Source organism: Rhinichthys klamathensis, unplaced genomic scaffold (genome assembly GCF_029890125.1).
Source record: "Rhinichthys klamathensis goyatoka isolate OS25496 unplaced genomic scaffold, OSU_Roscu_1.1 h1tg000176l_1, whole genome shotgun sequence".
NCBI classification, from domain to species: Eukaryota; Metazoa; Chordata; class Actinopteri; order Cypriniformes; family Leuciscidae; genus Rhinichthys; species Rhinichthys klamathensis.
The window spans coordinates 2,731,075-2,747,135 of NW_026606705.1; the positions used below are offsets into that span (position 1 = coordinate 2,731,075).

At 46.5% G+C, this 16,061-nt stretch overlaps 13 non-coding genes across 13 annotated transcripts; 2 read left to right on the plus strand and 11 right to left on the minus strand.

Moving 5' to 3' along the window:
* Positions 1-778: 778 nt before the first annotated feature.
* trnag-ucc (transfer RNA glycine (anticodon UCC)) lies at positions 779-850 on the minus strand. Its single transcript has one exon. It is a non-coding gene; the product is annotated as a tRNA-Gly (tRNA).
* Positions 851-2,303: 1,453 nt separating this feature from the next.
* Positions 2,304-2,375, minus strand: trnag-ucc (transfer RNA glycine (anticodon UCC)). Its single transcript has one exon. It is a non-coding gene; the product is annotated as a tRNA-Gly (tRNA).
* A 529-nt stretch (positions 2,376-2,904) lies between these two features.
* Positions 2,905-2,976, minus strand: trnag-ucc (transfer RNA glycine (anticodon UCC)). The gene has a single exon. It is a non-coding gene; the product is annotated as a tRNA-Gly (tRNA).
* A 1,131-nt stretch (positions 2,977-4,107) lies between these two features.
* trnag-ucc (transfer RNA glycine (anticodon UCC)) lies at positions 4,108-4,179 on the minus strand. The gene has a single exon. It is a non-coding gene; the product is annotated as a tRNA-Gly (tRNA).
* Positions 4,180-6,830: 2,651 nt separating this feature from the next.
* Positions 6,831-6,902, minus strand: trnag-ucc (transfer RNA glycine (anticodon UCC)). Its single transcript has one exon. It is a non-coding gene; the product is annotated as a tRNA-Gly (tRNA).
* Positions 6,903-7,430: 528 nt separating this feature from the next.
* Positions 7,431-7,502, minus strand: trnag-ucc (transfer RNA glycine (anticodon UCC)). The gene has a single exon. It is a non-coding gene; the product is annotated as a tRNA-Gly (tRNA).
* A 1,188-nt stretch (positions 7,503-8,690) lies between these two features.
* trnag-ucc (transfer RNA glycine (anticodon UCC)) lies at positions 8,691-8,762 on the minus strand. Its single transcript has one exon. It is a non-coding gene; the product is annotated as a tRNA-Gly (tRNA).
* A 529-nt stretch (positions 8,763-9,291) lies between these two features.
* On the minus strand, positions 9,292-9,363 carry trnag-ucc (transfer RNA glycine (anticodon UCC)). Its single transcript has one exon. It is a non-coding gene; the product is annotated as a tRNA-Gly (tRNA).
* A 528-nt stretch (positions 9,364-9,891) lies between these two features.
* Positions 9,892-9,963, minus strand: trnag-ucc (transfer RNA glycine (anticodon UCC)). Its single transcript has one exon. It is a non-coding gene; the product is annotated as a tRNA-Gly (tRNA).
* A 335-nt stretch (positions 9,964-10,298) lies between these two features.
* Positions 10,299-10,370, plus strand: trnad-guc (transfer RNA aspartic acid (anticodon GUC)). The gene has a single exon. It is a non-coding gene; the product is annotated as a tRNA-Asp (tRNA).
* Positions 10,371-10,491: 121 nt separating this feature from the next.
* Positions 10,492-10,563, minus strand: trnag-ucc (transfer RNA glycine (anticodon UCC)). The gene has a single exon. It is a non-coding gene; the product is annotated as a tRNA-Gly (tRNA).
* A 2,561-nt stretch (positions 10,564-13,124) lies between these two features.
* On the minus strand, positions 13,125-13,196 carry trnag-ucc (transfer RNA glycine (anticodon UCC)). The gene has a single exon. It is a non-coding gene; the product is annotated as a tRNA-Gly (tRNA).
* Positions 13,197-13,532: 336 nt separating this feature from the next.
* trnad-guc (transfer RNA aspartic acid (anticodon GUC)) lies at positions 13,533-13,604 on the plus strand. The gene has a single exon. It is a non-coding gene; the product is annotated as a tRNA-Asp (tRNA).
* Positions 13,605-16,061: the final 2,457 nt, after the last annotated feature.

Genomic DNA, 16,061 nt, shown 5'->3' on the forward strand with positions numbered 1-16,061 from the left:
GAAATGTGGCAAATGTTATACAAAACATATACCGTCATTAATTATCATTTGAATATTGACAACATTAAGCTACATTTGAAAACATAATTGTGTATAAAGAGGCATGCTGTTTTGACCAATATTAATCTCTCTAGATTTAAAGATAGTCAAATTAACTATAACAAACAGGTTAAACAAGCCATAGCTTACTTTTAGACGTGGTGAATGAAGTTCGACTGTTCGAGGTTGTGATGGTCGTCCGATATCCCTTGCCAGTTATTATGCGTACAAAAAATCTTCTTGCATGAATATGGTCATTTTCTAGTGTTTATATCCAAAAAGATACGATGCAGGGAGATGTTTTTGTATTTAGCGCGCTCAGCGCGATGTAGGCTATTTCTGGACTTGTGCAGCGTCACGCAATCGCGCAGAATCTGATGACGTCAATGGTTCCGTTGCTTTCATTTTGTTTATCAATGGATGTTGCGATGATTTATATAAAAATGTATATCAAGTCATTCTCGAGTCATACAGTTCAAGTCAAGTCAAGTCTCAAGTCATTGGATCTCAAGTCAAAGTCAAGTCGAGTCATTTTTTTAATTTAGTCAAGCAAGTCTCAAGTCCTTAAATTTGCGACTCGAGTCTGACTCGAGTCAAGTCATGTGACTCGAGTCCCCCATCTCTGCCTTTACTGCTGCCCAAAGACCCATGCAAAAGTTTTGCTCCAGCCACGAGTTAAATGAGGAGTTGGCCAGGGGCCCCGGACGACTGTTTTAACGACAGCTTGAGCAAAAGGCAATGCGTTGGCCGGGAATCGAACCCGGGTCAACTGCTTGGAAGGCAGCTATGCTCACCACTATACCACCAACGCAGGCGGTTGGGCATAGACTGGATGCCGCCTTGTGCGGTCAGCAAGAATGCTGGCAACACATTAGCAGCTGGCAGGAACCGAAACTCTCTTTGTTTGGGCCCGGCACTGGAAAAAATACGCATGAACTTTTTGACCGGACCTACCAGGCTCTTTATTAAAAAAGCAAGCTCTCTAATTTAATAACGTAACCCGTTTTACACAGACACTTCATATTTAAATGGTATTAGATGATTTTTTTGGCTTCACTGGCTTCTGTGAAGCGATGACCTAAAATGACGCATGAGGCCGTTCCTGGTCGGGGGGGCGCTGATCGGGGGCGACTACCTTTCTCTGTTACTCCTCGTTAGTATAGTGGACAGTATCTCCGCCTGTCACGCGGAAGACTGGGGTTCGATTCCCCGACGGGGAGACCTAGTTCTTTACTGCTGCCCAAAGACCCATGCAAAAGTTTTGCTCCAGCCACGAGTTAAAGGAGGAGTTGGCCAGGGCCATACTAGGGCCATTTTTTCACCACATTTTGAATTTTGGGTGTATATTAATTCTGCTGGCATTTTTGGCCACCAAACCCTGATAACATTAAGAGAAACATAAACGACAAAACAAACGACAGTTTTCTATATTGTTTTTCGTCATTGGAAAGAACAACATTTTTGGCTTTAAAGCATGATTTAAAAAGAAATGTGGCAAATGTTATACAAAACATATACCGTCATTAATTATCATTTGAATATTGACAACATTAAGCTACATTTGAAAACATAATTGTGTATAAAGAGGCATGCTGTTTTGACCAATATTAATCTCTCTAGATTTAAAGATAGTCAAATTAACTATAACAAACAGGTTAAACAAGCCATAGCTTACTTTTAGACGTGGTGAATGAAGTTCGACTGTTCGAGGTTGTGATGGTCGTCCGATATCCCTTGCCAGTTATTATGCGTACAAAAAATCTTCTTGCATGAATATGGTCATTTTCTAGTGTTTATATCCAAAAAGATACGATGCAAGGAGATGTTTTTGTATTTAGCGCGCTCAGCGCGATGTAGGCTATTTCTGGACTTGTGCAGCGTCACGCAATCGCGCAGAATCTGATGACGTCAATGGTTCCGTTGCTTTCATTTTGTTTATCAATGGATGTTGCGATGATTTATATAAAAATGTATATCAAGTCATTCTCGAGTCATACAGTTCAAGTCAAGTCAAGTCTCAAGTCATTGGATCTCAAGTCAAAGTCAAGTCGAGTCATTTTTTTAATTTAGTCAAGCAAGTCTCAAGTCCTTAAATTTGCGACTCGAGTCTGACTCGAGTCAAGTCATGTGACTCGAGTCCCCCATCTCTGCCTTTACTGCTGCCCAAAGACCCATGCTAAAGTTTTGCTCCAGCCACGAGTTAAATGAGGAGTTGGCCAGGGGCCCCGGACGACTGTTTTAACGACAGCTTGAGCAAAAGGCGATGCGTTGGCCGGGAATCGAACCCGGGTCAACTGCTTGGAAGGCAGCTATGCTCACCACTATACCACCAACGCAGGCGGTTGGGCATAGACTGGATGCCGCGTTGTGCGGTCAGCAAGAATGCTGGCAACACATTAGTAGCTGGCAGGAACCGAAACTCTCTTTGTTTGGGCCCGGCACTGGAAAAAAACGCATGAACTTTTTGACCGGACCTACCAGGCTCTTTATTAAAAAAGCAAGCTCTCTAATTTAATAACGTAACCCGTTTTACACAGACACTTCATATTTAAATGGTATTAGAATATTCGTTTGGCTTCACTGGCTTCTGTGAAGCGATGACCTAAAATGACGCATGAGGCCGTTCCTGGTCGGGGGGGCGCTGATCGGGGGCGACTACCTTTCTCTGTTACTCCTCGTTAGTATAGTGGACAGTATCTCCGCCGGTCACGCGGAAGACCGGGGTTCGATTCCCCGACGGGGAGACCTAGTCCTTTACTGCTGCCCAAAGACCCATGCAAAAGTTTTGCTCCAGCCACGAGTTAAATGAGGAGTTGGCCAGGGGCCCCGGACGACTGTTTTAACGACAGCTTGAGCAAAAGGCAATGCGTTGGCCGGGAATCGAACCCGGGTCAACTGCTTGGAAGGCAGCTATGCTCACCACTATACCACCAACGCAGATGGTCGGGCATAGACTGGATGCCGCCTTGTGCGGTCAGCAAGAATGCTCGCAACACATTAGCAGCTGGCAGGACCCGAAACTCTCTTTGTTTGGGCCCGGCACTGGAAAAAAACGCATTAACTTTTTGACCTGACCTACAAGGCTCTTTATTAAAAAAGCAAGCTCTCTAATTTAATAACTTAACCCGTTTTACACAGACACTTCAAATTTAAATGGTATTAGATTATTTGTTTGGCTTAACTGGCTTCTGTGAAGCGATGACCTAAAATGACGCATGAGGCCTTTCCTGGTCGGGGGGCGCTGATCGGGGGCGACTACCTATCTCTGCAACTCCTCGTTAGTATAGTGGACAGTATCTCCGCCTGTCACGCGGAAGACCGGGGTTCGATTCCCCGACGGGGAGACTTAGTCCTTTTACTGCTGCCCAAAGACCCATGCAAAAGTTTTGCTCCAGCCACGAGTTAAATGAGGAGTTGGCCAGGGGCCCCGGACGACTGTTTTAACGACAGCTTGAGCAAAAGGCAATGCGTTGGCCGGGAATCGAACCCGGGTCAACTGCTTGGAAGGTAGCTATGCTCACCACTATACCACCAACGCAGGCGGTTGGGCATAGACTGGATGCCGCCTTGTGCGGTCAGCAAGAATGCTGGCAACACATTAGCAGCTGGCAGGAACCGAAACTCTCTTTGTTTGGGCCCGGCACTGGAAAAAATACGCATGAACTTTTTGACCGGACCTACCAGGCTCTTTATTAAAAAAGCAAGCTCTCTAATTTAATAACGTAACCCGTTTTACACAGACACTTCATATTTAAATGGTATTAGATGATTTTTTTGGCTTCACTGGCTTCTGTGAAGCGATGACCTAAAATGACGCATGAGGCCGTTCCTGGTCGGGGGGGCGCTGATCGGGGGCGACTACCTTTCTCTGTTACTCCTCGTTAGTATAGTGGACAGTATCTCCGCCTGTCACGCGGAAGACCGGGGTTCGATTCCCCGACGGGGAGACCTAGTCCTTTACTGCTGCCCAAAGACCCATGCAAAAGTTTTGCTCCAGCCACGAGTTAAATGAGGAGTTGGCCAGGGGCCCCGGACGACTGTTTTAACGACAGCTTGAGCAAAAGGCGATGCGTTGGCCGGGAATCGAACCCGGGTCAACTGCTTGGAAGGCAGCTATGCTCACCACTATACCACCAACGCAGGCGGTTGGGCATAGACTGGATGCCGCCTTGTGCGGTCAGCAAGAATGCTGGCAACACATTAGCAGCTGGCAGGAACCGAAACTCTCTTTGTTTGGGCCCGGCACTGGAAAAAATACGCATGAACTTTTTGACCGGACCTACCAGGCTCTTTATTAAAAAAGCAAGCTCTCTAATTTAATAACGTAACCCGTTTTACACAGACACTTCATATTTAAATGGTATTAGATGATTTGTTTGGCTTCACTGGCTTCTGTGAAGCGATGACCTAAAATGACGTATGAGGCCGTTCCTGGTCGGGGGGCGCTGATCGGGGGCGACTACCTGTCTCTGCAACTCCTCGTTAGTATAGTGGACAGTATCTCCGCCTGTCACGCGGAAGACCGGGGTTCGATTCCCCGACGGGGAGACCTAGTCCTTTACTGCTGCCCAAAGACCCATGCAAAAGTTTTGCTCCAGCCACGAGTTAAATGAGGAGTTGGCCAGGGGCCCCGGACGTCTGTTTTAACGACAGCTTGAGCAAAAGGCAATACGTTGGCAGGGAATCGAACCCAGGTCAACTGCTTGGAAGGCAGCTATGCTCACCACTATACCACCAACGCAGGCGGTTGGGCATAGACTGGATGCCGCCTTGTGCGGTCAGCAAGAATGCTGGCAACACATTAGCAGCTGGCAGGAACCGAAACTCTCTTTGTCTGGGCCCGGCACTGGAAAAAAACGCATGAACTTTTTGACCGGACCTACCAGGCTCTTTATTAAAAAAGCAAGCTCTCTAATTTAATAACGTAACCCGTTTTACACAGACACTTCATATTTAAATGGTATTAGATGATTTGTCTGGCTTCACTGGCTTCTGTGAAGCGATGACCTAAAATGACGCATGAGGCCGTTCCTGGTCAGGGGGGCGCTGATTGGGGGCGACTACCTATCTCTGCAACTCCTCGTTAGTATAGTGGACAGTATCTCCGCCTGTCACGCGGAATACCGGGGTTCGATTCCCCGACGGGGAGACCTAGTCCTTTACTGCTGCCCAAAGACCCATGCAAAAGTTTTGCTCCAGCCACGAGTTAAATGAGGAGTTGGCCAGGGGCCCCGGACGTCTGTTTTAACGACAGCTTGAGCAAAAGGCAATACGTTGGCAGGGAATCGAACCCAGGTCAACTGCTTGGAAGGCAGCTATGCTCACCACTATACCACCAACGCAGGCGGTTGGGCATAGACTGGATGCCGCCTTGTGCGGTCAGCAAGAATGCTGGCAACACATTAGCAGCTGGCAGGAACCGAAACTCTCTTTGTCTGGGCCCGGCACTGGAAAAAAACGCATGAACTTTTTGACCGGACCTACCAGGCTCTTTATTAAAAAAGCAAGCTCTCTAATTTAATAACGTAACCCGTTTTACACAGACACTTCATATTTAAATGGTATTAGATGATTTGTCTGGCTTCACTGGCTTCTGTGAAGCGATGACCTAAAATGACGCATGAGGCCGTTCCTGGTCAGGGGGGCGCTGATTGGGGGCGACTACCTATCTCTGCAACTCCTCGTTAGTATAGTGGACAGTATCTCCGCCTGTCACGCGGAATACCGGGGTTCGATTCCCCGACGGGGAGACCTAGTCCTTTACTGCTGCCCAAAGACCCATGCAAAAGTTTTGCTCCAGCCACGAGTTAAAGGAGGAGTTGGCCAGGGCCATACTAGGGCCATTTTTCCACCACATTTTGAATTTTGGGTGCATATTAATTCTGCTGGCATTTTTTGCCACCAAACCCTGATAACATTAAGAGAAACATAAACGACAAAACTAACAGTTTTCTATATTGTTTTTCGTCATTGGAAAGAACAACATTTTTGGCTTTAAAGCATGATTTAAAAAGAAATGTGGCAAATGTTATACAAAACATATACCGTCATTAATTATCATTTGAATATTGACAACATTAAGCTACATTTGAAAACATAATTGTGTATAAAGAGGCATGCTGTTTTGACTAATATTAATCTCTCTAGATTTAAAGATAGTCAAATTAACTATAACAAACAGGTTAAACAAGCCATAGCTTACTTTTAGACGTGGTGAATGAAGTTCGACTGTTCGAGGTTGTGATGGTCGTCCGATATCCCTTGCCAGTTATTATGCGTACAAAAAATCTTCTTGCATTAATATGGTCATTTTCTAGTGTTTATATCCAAAAAGATACGATGCAGGGAGATGTTTTTGTATTTAGCGCGCTCAGCGCGATGTAGGCTATTTCTGGACTTGTGCAGCGTCACGCAATCGCGCAGAATCTGATGACGTCAATGGTTCCGTTGCTTTCATTTTGTTTATCAATGGATGTTGCGATGATTTATATAAAAATGTATATCAAGTCATTCTCGAGTCATACAGTTCAAGTCAAGTCAAGTCTCAAGTCATTGGATCTCAAGTCAAAGTCAAGTCGAGTCATTTTTTTAATTTAGTCAAGCAAGTCTCAAATCCTTAAATTTGCGACTCGAGTCTGACTCGAGTCAAGTCATGTGACTCGAGTCCCCCATCTCTGCCTTTACTGCTGCCCAAAGACCCATGCAAAAGTTTTGCTCCAGCCACGAGTTAAATGAGGAGTTGGCCAGGGGCCCCGGACGACTGTTTTAACGACAGCTTGAGCAAAAGGCAATGCGTTGGCCGGGAATCGAACCCGGGTCAACTGCTTGGAAGGCAGCTATGCTCACCACTATACCACCAACGCAGGCGGTTGGGCACAGACTGGATGCCGCCTTGTGCGGTCAGCAAGAATGCTGGCAACACATTAGCAGCTGGCAGGAACCGAAACTCTCTTTGTTTGGGCCCGGCACTGGAAAAAAACGCATGAACTTTTTGACCGGACCTACCAGGCTCTTTATTAAAAAAGCAAGCTCTCTAATTTAATAACGTAACCCGTTTTACACAGACACTTCATATTTAAATGGTATTAGATGATTTGTTTGGCTTCACTGGCTTCTGTGAAGCGATGACCGAAAATGACGCATGAGGCCGTTCCTGGTCGGGGGGCGCTGATCGGGGGCGACTACCTGTCTCTGCAACTCCTCGTTAGTATAGTGGACAGTATCTCCGCCTGTCACGCGGAAGACCGGGGTTCGATTCCCCGACGGGGAGACCTAGTCCTTTACTGCTGCCCAAAGACCCATGCAAAAGTTTTGCTCCAGCCACGAGTTAAATGAGGAGTTGGCCAGGGGCCCCGGACGACTGTTTTAACGACAGCTTGAGCAAAAGGCAATGCGTTGGCCGGGAATCGAACCCGGGTCAACTGCTTGGAAGGCAGCTATGCTCACCACTATACCACCAACGCAGGCGGTTGGGCATAGACTGGATGCCGCCTTGTGCGGTCAGCAAGAATGCTGGCAACACATTAGCAGCTGGCAGGAACCGAAACTCTCTTTGTTTGGGCCCGGCACTGGAAAAAAACGCATGAACTTTTTGACCGGACCTACCAGGCTCTTTATTAAAAAAGCAAGCTCTCTAATTTAATAACGTAACCCGTTTTACACAGACACTTCATATTTAAATGGTATTAGATGATTTGTTTGGCTTCACTGGCTTCTGTGAAGCGATGACCTAAAATGACGCATGAGGCCGTTCCTGGTCGGGGGGCGCATTAACTTTTTGACCTGACCTACCAGGCTCTTTATTAAAAAAGCAAGCTCTCTAATTTACACAGACACTTCATATTTAAATGGTATTAGATGATTTGTTTGGCTTCACTGGCTTCTGTGAAGCGATGACCTAAAATGACGCATGAGGCCGTTCCTGGTCGGGGGGCGCTGATCAGGGGCGACTACCTGTCTCTGCAACTCCTCGTTAGTATAGTGGACAGTATCTCCGCCTGTCACGCGGAAGACCTGACCTACCAGGCTCTTTATTAAAAAAGCAAGCTCTCTAATTTAATAACGTAACCCGTTTTACACAGACACTTCATATTTAAATGGTATTAGATGATTTGTTTGGCTTCACTGGGTCGGGCATAGACTGGATGCCGCCTTGTGCGGTCAGCAAGAATGCTCGCAACACATTAGCAGCTGGCAGGACCCGAAACTCTCTTTGTTTGGGCCCGGCACTGGAAAAAAACGCATTAACTTTTTGACCTGACCTACCAGGCTCTTTATTAAAAAAGCAAGCTCTCTAATTTAATAACGTAACCCGTTTTACACAGACACTTCATATTTAAATGGTATTAGATGATTTGTTTGGCTTCACTGGCTTCTGTGAAGCGATGACCTAAAATGACGCATGAGGCCGTTCCTGGTCGGGGGGCGCTGATCAGGGGCGACTACCTGTTTCTGCAACTCCTCGTTAGTATAGTGGACAGTATCTCCGCCTGTCACGTGGAAGACCGGGGTTCGATTCCCCGACGGTGAGACCTAGTCCTTTACTGCTGCCCAAAGACCCATGCAAAAGTTTTGCTCCAGCCACGAGTTAAATGAGGAGTTGGCCAGAGGCCCCGGACGACTGTTTTAACGACAGCTTGAGCAAAAGGCAATGCGTTGGCCGGGAATCGAACCCGGGTCAACTGCTTGGAAGGCAGCTATGCTCACCACTATACCACCAACGCAGATGGTCGGGCATAGACTGGATGCCGGCTTGTGCGGTCAGCAAGAATGCTCGCAACACATTAGCAGCTGGCAGGACCCGAAACTCTCTTTGTTTGGGCCCGGCACTGGAAAAAAACGCATTAACTTTTTGACCTGACCTACCAGGCTCTTTATTAAAAAAGCAAGCTCTCTAATTTGATAACTTAACCCGTTTTACACAGACACTTCATATTTAAATGGTATTAGATGATTTGTTTGGCTTAACTGGCTTCTGTGAAGCGATGACCTAAAATGACGCATGAGGCCTTTCCTGGTCGGGGGGCGCTGATCGGGGGCGACTACCTATCTCTGCAACTCCTTGTTAGTATAGTGGACAGTATCTCCGCCTGTCACGCGGAAGACCGGGGTTCGATTCCCAGACGGGGAGACTTAGTCCTTTTACTGCTGCCCAAAGACCCATGCAAAAGTTTTGCTCCAGCCACGAGTTAAATGAGGAGTTGGCCAGGGGCCCCGGACGACTGTTTTAACGACAGCTTGAGCAAAAGGCGATGCGTTGGCCGGGAATCGAACCCGGGTCAACTGCTTGGAAGGCAGCTATGCTCACCACTATACCACCAACGCAGGCGGTTGGGCATAGACTGGATGCTGCCTTGTGCGGTCAGCAAGAATGCTGGCAACACATTAGCAGCTGGCAGGAACCGAAACTCTCTTTGTTTGGGCCCGGCACTGGAAAAAAACGCATGAACTTTTTGACCGGACCTACCAGGCTCTTTATTAAAAAAGCAAGCTCTCTAATTTAATAACGTAACCCGTTTTACACAGACACTTCATATTTAAATGGTATTAGATTATTCGTTTGGCTTCACTGGCTTCTGTGAAGCGATGACCTAAAATGACGCATGAGGCCGTTCCTGGTCGGGGGGCGCTGTTCGGGGGCGACTATCTGTCTCTGCAACTCCTCGTTAGTATAATGGACAGTATCTCCGCCTGTCACGCGGAAGACCGGGGTTCGATTCCCCGACGGGGAGACCTAGTCCTTTACTGCTGCCCAAAGACCCATGCAAAAGTTTTGCTCCAGCCACGAGTTAAATGAGGAGTTGGCCAGGGGTCCCGGACGACTGTTTTAACGACAGCTTGAGCAAAAGGCAATGCGTTGGCCGGGAATCGAACCCGGGTCAACTGCTTGGAAGGCAGCTATGCTCACCACTATACCACCAACGCAGATGGTCGGGCATAGACTGGATGCCGCCTTGTGCGGTCAGCAAGAATGCTCGCAACACATTAGCAGCTGGCAGGACCCGAAACTCTCTTTGTTTGGGCCCGGCACTGGAAAAAAACGCATTAACTTTTTGACCTGACCTACCAGGCTCTTTATTAAAAAAGCAAGCTCTCTAATTTAATAACTTAACCCGTTTTACACAGACACTTCATATTTAAATGGTATTAGATGATTTGTTTGGCTTCACTGGCTTCTGTGAAGCGATGACCTAAAATGACGCATGAGGCCGTTCCTGGTCGGGGGGCGCTGATCGGGGGCGACTACCTTTCTCTGCAACTCCTCGTTAGTATAGTGGACAGTATGTCCGCCTGTCACGCGGAAGACCGGGGTTCGATTCCCCGACGGGGAGACCTAGTCCTTTACTGCTGTCCAAAGACCCATGCAAAAGTTTTGCTCCAGCCACGAGTTAAATGAGGAGTTGGCCAGGGGCCCCGGACGACTGTTTTAACGACAGCTTGAGCAAAAGGCAATGCGTTGGCCGGGAATCGAACCCGGGTCAACTGCTTGGAAGGCAGCTATGCTCACCACTATACCACCAACGCAGTTGGTCGGGCATAGACTGGATGCCGGGTTGTGCGGTCAGCAAGAATGCTCGCAACACATTAGCAGCTGGCAGGACCCGAAACTCTCTTTGTTTGGACCCGGCACTGGAAAAAGACGCATTAACTTTTTGACCTGACCTACCAGGCTCTTTATTAAAATAGCAAGCTCTCTAATTTAATAACGTAACCCGTTTTACACAGACACTTCATATTTAAATGGTATTAGATGATTTTTTTGGCTTCACTGGCTTCTGTGAAGCGATGACCTAAAATGACGCATGAGGCCGTTCCTGGTCGGGGGGGCGCTGATCGGGGGCGACTACCTTTCTCTGTTACTCCTCGTTAGTATAGTGGACAGTATCTCCGCCTGTCACGCGGAAGACCGGGGTTCGATTCCCCGACGGGGAGACCTAGTCCTTTACTGCTGCCCAAAGACCCATGCAAAAGTTTTGCTCCAGCCACGAGTTAAAGGAGGAGTTGGCCAGGGCCATACTAGGGCCATTTTTTCACCACATTTTGAATTTTGGGTGCATATTAATTCTGCTGGCATTTTTTGCCACCAAACCCTGATAACATTAAGAGAAACATAAACGACAAAACTAACAGTTTTCTATATTGTTTTTCGTCATTGGAAAGAACAACATTTTTGGCTTTAAAGCATGATTTAAAAAGAAATGTGGCAAATATTATACAAAACATATACCGTCATTAATTATCATTTGAATATTGACAACATTAAGCTACATTTGAAAACATAATTGTGTATAAAGAGGCATGCTGTTTTGACCAATATTAATCTCTCTAGATTTAAAGATAGTCAAATTAACTATAACAAACAGGTTAAACAAGCCATAGCTTACTTTTAGACGTGGTGAATGAAGTTCGACTGTTCGAGGTTGTGATGGTCGTCCGATATCCCTTGCCAGTTATTATGCGTACAAAAAATCTTCTTGCATGAATATGGTCATTTTCTAGTGTTTATATCCAAAAAGATACGATGCAGGGAGATGTTTTTGTATTTAGCGCGCTCAGCGCGATGTAGGCTATTTCTGGACTTGTGCAGCGTCACGCAATCGCGCAGAATCTGATGACGTCAATGGTTCCGTTGCTTTCATTTTGTTTATCAATGGATGTTGCGATGATTTATATAAAAATGTATATCAAGTCATTCTCGAGTCATACAGTTCAAGTCAAGTCAAGTCTCAAGTCATTGGATCTCAAGTCAAAGTCAAGTCGAGTCATTTTTTTAATTTAGTCAAGCAAGTCTCAAGTCCTTAAATTTGCGACTCGAGTCTGACTCGAGTCAAGTCATGTGACTCGAGTCCCCCATCTCTGCCTTTACTGCTGCCCAAAGACCCATGCAAAAGTTTTGCTCCAGCCACGAGTTAAATGAGGAGTTGGCCAGGGGCCCCGGACGACTGTTTTAACGACAGCTTGAGCAAAAGGCGATGCGTTGGCCGGAAATCGAACCCGGGTCAACTGCTTGGAAGGCAGCTATGCTCACCACTATACCACCAACGCAGGCGGTTGGGCATAGACTGGATGCCGCCTTGTGCGGTCAGCAAGATTGCTGGCAACACATTAGCAGCTGGCAGGAACCGAAATTCTCTTTGTTTGGGCCCGGCACTGGAAAAAAACGCATGAACTTTTTGACCGGACCTACCAGGCTCTTTATTAAAAAAGCAAGCTCTCTAATTTAATAACGTAACCCGTTTTACACAGACATTTCATATTTAAATGGTATTAGATTATTCGTTTGGCTTCACTGGCTTCTGTGAAGCGATGACCTAAAATGACGCATGAGGCCGTTCCTGGTCGGGGGGCGCTGATCGGGGGCGACTACCTGTCTCTGCAACTCCTCGTTAGTATAGTGGACAGTATCTCCGCCTGTCACGCGGAAGAACGGGGTTCGATTCCCCGACGTGGAGACCTAGTCCTTTACTGCTGCCCAAAGACCCATGCAAAAGTTTTGCTCCAGCCACGAGTTAAATGAGGAGTTGGCCAGGGGCCCCGGATGACTTTTTTAACGACAGCTTGAGCAAAAGGAAATGGGTCGGGCATAGACTGGATGCCGCCTTGTGCGGTCAGCAAGAATGCTCGCAACACATTAGCAGCTGGCAGGACCCGAAACTCTCTTTGTTTGGGCCCGGCACTGGAAAAAAACGCATTAACTTTTTGACCTGACCTACCAGGCTCTTTATTAAAAAAGCAAGCTCTCTAATTTAATAACGTAACCCGTTTTACACAGACACTTCATATTTAAATGGTATTAGATGATTTGTTTGGCTTCACTGGCTTCTGTGAAACGATGACCTAAAATGACGCATGAGGCCGTTCCTGGTCGGGGGCGACTACCTGTCTCTGCAACTCCTCGTTAGTATAGTGGACAGTATCTCCACCTGTCACGCGGAAGACCGGGGTTCGATTCCCCGACGGGGAGACCTAGTCCTTTACTGCTGTCCAAAGACCCATGCAAAAGTTTTGCTCCAGCCACAAGTTAAATGAGGAGTTGGCCAGGGGCCCCGGACGACTGTTTTAACGACAGCTTGAGCAAAAGGCAATGCGTTGGCCGGGAATCGAACCCGGGTCAACTGCTTGGAAGGCAGCTATGCTCACCACTATACCACCAACGCAGATGGTCGGGCATAGACTGGATGCCGCCTTGTGCGGTCAGCAAGAATGCTCGCAACACATTAGCAGCTGGCAGGACCCGAAACTCTCTTTGTTTGGGCCCGGCACTGGAAAAAAACGCATTAACTTTTTGACCTGACCTACCAGGCTCTTTATTAAAAAAGCAAGCTCTCTAATTTAATAACGTAACCCGTTTTACACAGACACTTCATATTTAAATGGTATTAGATGATTTTTTTGGCTTCACTGGCTTCTGTGAAGCGATGACCTAAAATGACGCATGAGGCCGTTCCTGGTCGGGGGGGCGCTGATCGGGGGCGACTACCTTTCTCTGTTACTCCTCGTTAGTATAGTGGACAGTATCTCCGCCTGTCAAGCGGAAGACCGGGGTTCGATTCCCCGACGGGGAGACCTAGTCCTTTACTGCTGCCCAAAGACCCATGCAAAAGTTTTGCTCCAGCCACGAGTTAAAGGAGGAGTTGGCCAGGGCCATACTAGGGCCATTTTTTCACCACATTTTGAATTTTGGGTGCATATTAATTCTGCTGGCATTTTTTGCCACCAAACCCTGATAACATTAAGAGAAACATAAACGACAAAACTAACAGTTTTCTATATTGTTTTTCGTCATTGGAAAGAACAACATTTTTGGCTTTAAAGCATGATTTAAAAAGAAATGTGGCAAATGTTATACAAAACATATACCGTCATTAATTATCATTTGAATATTGACAACATTAATTTACATTTGAAAACATAATTGTGTATAAAGAGGCATGCTGTTTTGACCAATATTAATCTCTCTAGATTTAAAGATAGTCAAATTAACTATAACAAACAGGTTAAACAAGCCATAGCTTACTTTTAGACGTGGTGAATGAAGTTCGACTGTTCGAGGTTGTGATGGTCGTCCGATATCCCTTGCCAGTTATTATGCGTACAAAAAATCTTCTTGCATGAATATGGTCATTTTCTAGTGTTTATATCCAAAAAGATACGATGCAGGGAGATGTTTTTGTATTTAGCGCGCTCACCGCGATGTAGGCTATTTCTGGACTTGTGCAGCGTCACGCAATCGTGCAGAATCTGATGACGTCAATGGTTCCGTTGCTTTCATTTTGTTTATCAATGGATGTTGCGATGATTTATATAAAAATGTATATCAAGTCATTCTCGAGTCATACAGTTCAAGTCAAGTCAAGTCTCAAGTCATTGGATCTCAAGTCAAAGTCAAGTCGAGTCATTTTTTTAATTTAGTCAAGCAAGTCTCAAGTCCTTAAATTTGCGACTCGAGTCTGACTCGAGTCAAGTCATGTGACTCGAGTCCCCCATCTCTGCCTTTACTGCAGCCCAAAGACCCATGCAAAAGTTTTGCTCCAGCCACGAGTTAAATGAGGAGTTGGCCAGGGGCCCTGGACGACTGTTTTAACGACAGCTTGAGCAAAAGGCGATGCGTTGGCCGGGAATCGAACCCTGGTCAACTGCTTGGAAGGCAGCTATGCTTACCACTATACCACCAACGCAGGCGGTTGGGCATAGACTGGATGCCGCCTTGTGCGGTCAGCAAGAATGCTGGCAACACATTAGCAGCTGGCAGGAACCGAAACTCTCTTTGTTTGGGCCCGGCACTGGAAAAAAACGCATGAACTTTTTGACCTGACCTACCAGGCTCTTTATTAAAAAAGCAAGCTATCTAATTTAATAACTTAACCCGTTTTACACAGACACTTCATATTTAAATGGTATTAGATTATTCGTTTGGCTTCACTGGCTTCTGTGAAGCGATGACCTAAAATGACGCATGAGGCCGTTCCTGGTCGGGGGCGCTGATCGGGGGCGACTACCTATCTCTGCAACTCCTCGTTAGTATAGTGGACAGTATCTCCGCCTGTCACGCGGAAGACTGGGGTTCGATTCCCCGACGGGGTGACCTAGTCCTTTACTGCTGCCCAAAGACCCATGCAAAAGTTTTGCTCCAGCCACGAGTTAAATGAGGAGTTGGCCAGGGGCCCCGGATGACTGTTTTAACGACAGTGTTACGTGCCCACTAAATGAGTTTGAACAGGGACAACATAACACATAAAAACGACACCTCAAGCGATATACATAAATGAGTACATAAACGTGCCCACTAAATGAGTTTGAACAGGGACAACATAACACATAAAAACGACACCACAAATATTCCGGTGAGTCTTCCGGGTCCGCTGACTGCTGTTCTAGCTAAATCTACACTAAACAACGTGATAACCCAACACCAATACCACCAGCTCGAAACAAAAGAAAAACGGGTAAGACGTGGTACATACACAAGCGTCCCGCTAAGAACGGCATAAGAAAGAAACATGAAACATGACGCTGATCATGTAGACGCCTCTGTGGAGACGAGCGCCTGAGAGCACTCTGAAGGGCGCGCGCGCTGCCATCAGAGACGACTCAGCAATGAAAGTGAGAGCGTCAACACGGGTGTGAGAGAGAGAGCGGATGTCGATCTCGGCGTCCTTATAGTAGCAAGCCCCGCCCACTCGCAGCTGGCGAGACGTCACGTGACCTATGGGGAGAGACAGCGAGAAAGAACAGCACAGACATTGTTCCCAACAGGCTGACCAACGTAACACCCCCACCCTTAAAGAAAATAAATTGGGATTAAATCAATAACCAATAAACAGATTATAAATAAACAGATTATAAATAACATTTACAAACCCACAAACAGCAAGGACTCCGAAACATGCTGAACTAAAACAGGGAAGAGAAAAAAAAATTAAACAATTTATTTGGCAATTTTCAACAGGACCGAGGCAATGCATCTGCAACTACGTTGTCACGTCCTCGAATATGTCTAATCTCCAAGTTGCAACCTTGAA